The sequence below is a fragment of the Scomber japonicus genome, chromosome 16 (genome assembly GCF_027409825.1).
Source record: "Scomber japonicus isolate fScoJap1 chromosome 16, fScoJap1.pri, whole genome shotgun sequence".
NCBI classification, from domain to species: Eukaryota; Metazoa; Chordata; class Actinopteri; order Scombriformes; family Scombridae; genus Scomber; species Scomber japonicus.
Genome location: NC_070593.1, coordinates 3,534,879 through 3,538,995, shown reverse-complemented (window position 1 = coordinate 3,538,995; position 4,117 = coordinate 3,534,879).

The window sequence follows — 4,117 nt, the reverse complement described above, 5'->3', positions numbered from 1 at the left end:
AATATTTTATTATTTTCTATGTTTTTTAAATCTTTTTCCCTCTCCAGAAAGTTTGCAAATTTCATCCTTTTTTAAAATTAATTGTAGTTTTTCATCTTTTCTTGTATTAATTAATAACAGATGGAAACTTTGAACACAGTCTGATAATCCTCCTCACGTCTTCAGATGAGGAAACTGTTGCTTTTACGTAAATTAAAAGAACATAAATTATCCGACAATCATCTCAAGATTTCTTTCTTTGATCTCTTCACTTTACTACTCTCTCATCATTACTGTAACGGCAAATTGTCAAAATGAGACATCGCTGGATGACAAAATATTTCCACGGAAGGATAAAAACAAAGCGACGTCAGAAAGCTGGTGATGAGGTCACATGAAGCACAAGTTTCTTTTTTCCTTCTTCTTCTCTCTCTGACAGATTTCAAATGACGATAATCAAAACTGTGTCGCAGTAGAGATCACAAGACGCCTACCTCCGTGTCATTTTCCCTTTGGGGGGGTTTCGGACGTTCTGCCGGAAGAGTTTAGGATGAAAAGGAAGAAAAGGAGGGAGGGAGGAAGGAAGGAGGGAAGAAAGGAAGGAAAGGAGGGAGGAGATAAGGAAGGAAGAAAAAGAGGGAGGAAGAAAGGAAGAAGGGAAGGAAAGGAGGGAGGAAGGAAGGATGAAAAGGAAGGAGGAGGGAAGGAAGGAAGAAAGGAAGGGAGGAGGTAAGGAAGGAAGGAAAGGAGGGAGGAAGGAAGGAAAGGAGGACAGAGGGAAGGAAAGGAGGGGGGTCGAGGAAGGCAAGGAGGGAGGGAGAAAGGAAGGAAGGAAAGGAGGGAGGAGCACAATTTTCTTTTTCCCTTCTTCTCTCTCTGACAGATTTCAAGTGACGATAATCAAAACTGTGTCGCTGCTTTTTTGTGAGGAATCAGTAGAGATCACAAGCCGCCTACCTCCGTGTCATGTGCACTTTCCTCTGTTTTCGGGAGGTTTGGGACGTTCTGCCGGAAGAGTTTAGGATGATTTGTCAGAGTGAATGAGTGTGAGGGACAGAAAGCTGTCAGCCAGCAGGAGAGCAGCACGGTGCCACCGCCTAGAGCCCAGACACCCACAAATATCCATCACTACACGCCTACATGAGGAGTCAACCAACACACACACACACACACACACACACACACACACACACACACACACACACACACACACACACACACACACACACACACACACACACACACACACACACACACACACACACACACACACACACACACACACACACACACACACACACACACACACACACACACACACACACACACACACACACACACACCTCGATCATAGAAGAAAAAAAGTTTAAATATTCATATTCACAAGCTTGATCTATGATTTTGTATGTACTGTAGTCACTGCCCCAAGATTGAGGTATTCATTACATACATACAAGGAGGAAGAAGGAAGAAAAGGAAGGAAGGAAGGAAGGAAGGAAGGATGGAGGAAAGAAGGGAGGAAAGAGGGAGGGAGGAAGGAAGAAAAGGAAGGGAGGAAGGAAGGAAGGAAGGAAGGAAGGAGGGAGGAAAGCAATGAAGGAAGGGAGGACAGAGTGAAGAGTGAAGGGAGGAAGGAAAGGAGGAAGGAAGGAAGGGAGGAGGGAGGGAGGGAGGGAGGGAGGAAGGAAGGAAGGAAGGAAGGAAAGAAGGGAGCAAGGAATGGAAAGAAGGAAGGAAGGAAGGAGTGGGGATGGAGGAAGGAAAGAACGAATACAGTACAGGCTTATAAATCACTGAGGAGTTTTTTAAAGGGGACATAACATTTTGTAATGTTCTGTTATTTTTATACAGATATAATGTTGGTTATCTATGTTTAACATGTTTAACATACAAAGGTTGTCTCAAGTGTTGTTCGCAGTGTCCACTCTCATATCTCAGATGTGATTAAGCTCCAACATGACTGACAGATTTGAAAAGTTGACATTTCAGAGTAAAGAACAAGAAAGAGAAGTGAAATCCTTTCCTCCTTTACTTTCCTCCTTCCCCTACCTTCCTTCGTCCCTCCGTCCTTTCCTTCCTCTCCTCCTTTCCTTCCATCCTTCCTTCCTCCCTCCCTCCGTTCTTTCCTTTCCTCCTTTCCTACCTTCCTCCCCCCTTTCCTTCCTTCCTCCCTCCCTCCGTTCTTTCCTCCCTTCCTTCTTTCCTTTCCTCCTTTCTGACCTTCCTTCCTTCCTCCCCCTTCCTTCCTTCCTTCCCTCCTCCTCCCTCCGTTCTTTCCTCTTTCCTTCCTTCCTTCCTTCCTTCCTCCCTCGACTTCCACTGTTTATAGGTTTGAAAACAATGTGGACCATTTTCTCCTATTTCCAATTTCTTTCCAAACTTCCTTTAAAGACAATGAATCTTCTCACATGAACCTACGTAGTTAAAAATAAACCCTGAACACACCTCAGTGACACAAACACACCAAAATAGCATCACGAGCCCAAAAAACCGAAGCAGCCGGAGCCCCTCAGAGAGACCCCCGCCTCCATCACCATCCATCGAGCCCAGTTCATTTGCTGCTCAGTGAGCCAAGTCGGCATCCAGGCTCCGTCACAACACATTACAGAGTGACAGGACACCGCGCTGAGAGAGCCAGCCAGCCGCATCACAGTCCAGAGATACTGTATAAATCTGTTTTGACAAGCAGTAATTGTGCATCAAGAGCTCCGTGAGTAAGTCAAACATTCTGGTTGATTGTCTCCAGATAAATATTGACTGAAGAATGTGCAGAGGCATCCCGCTGTGAAGTCTCAGCCTCCTCAAGCCAGAACAATCATTTCTGTAATTATGACTCTCACTCAGTAAATAAGCTTCTTTTCTCTCCGTTTTCTAACCCTCTCTAACATCACACTGTTTACTTCTCATTAGGTCAACTTAATAGGATGTTTATGGCCGTGCAAAAAATGATAATGGGTTTCGGAGTGAGTGGGTTGGGCAGCAGGTTGGGGGGGGGGGGGGGGGGGGAGGAGGACACCAGAAAAGTGGTATTACATTAGAGATATTAGAGAGGTTTAAAATCTACAGATATTGTCAACCCTCCTGTTGTCCTCGAGTCAAGGAAGGAAGGGAGGAAGAAGGAAGAAAAGGAGGGAGGAAGGAAGGAAGGAAGGAGGGAAGGAAGGAAGAAAGGAAGGAAAGGAGGGAGGAGTCAAAACAGATGGGGTCAATATGACCCAGGAGGATGACACGAAGGTTAACCCTCCTGTTGTCCTCGAACCTCCCTTCCTTCCTTCCTTCCTTCCTTCTTCCTTCCTTCCTTCCTTCCTCCCTCCTTTCATTCCTTCTTCCTCCCTTCCATCCTTCCTTCTTTCCTCCCTTCCTTCCTTCCTTCCTTCCTCTCTCCCTTCCTCCCTCTTTCCTTCCTTCTTCCTCCCTTCCTTCCTTGACTCGAGGACAACAGGAGGGTTAACCAAAGCTATTAAAAGAAAGTTTTTCCTCAACAGACATCAGCTGTTTTTCTATTAGCTTATCTCATCTTGAATGTTAAACTGTCACTATAAGATAAATAAAAACTCTTTATCAATGTAAAATCCTTCATCTTTCTCATCTCACACTGCGAGGCTTTAAAGATGTACGAGACGTCAGCGAACACCTGCTGAAGACAAACACTTAGAGCTCAGAGACGAATCGCCACCTTCACTCTTTTAATCACGCTCATTCATCATCATTAGAATAAAAGGAAGTTGCAGAGTCACCGTGGAGAGGAAGGGAAGCCTGTTTATATGAGCGTTAATGTTAATAATAGAGAAGAGGGTGTTGATGTGACCTTTGACCTTTACACTCATGAGAAAACCCAAAAAACCCACAAAGGAGATTTTAACCCTTAAACAGACAACGTGCACCAGGAGATACAGACTCTTTAACCTCTGTGTTGTCCTCCAGGGTCCTTCCTCTGTCTGTCCTTCCTTCCTTCCTTCCTTCCTTCCTTCCTTCCTTCCTTCCTTCCTTCCTTCCTTCATCTGTCCTTCCTCTGTCCTTCCTTCCTTCCTTCCTCTGTCCTTCCTTCCTTCCTTCCTTCATCTGTCCTTCCTTCCTTCCTCAGATCTAAGTTCAGCTGTTAGGGTAAATGTTCCCTCCTTCTGTCCTTTCTTCCTTC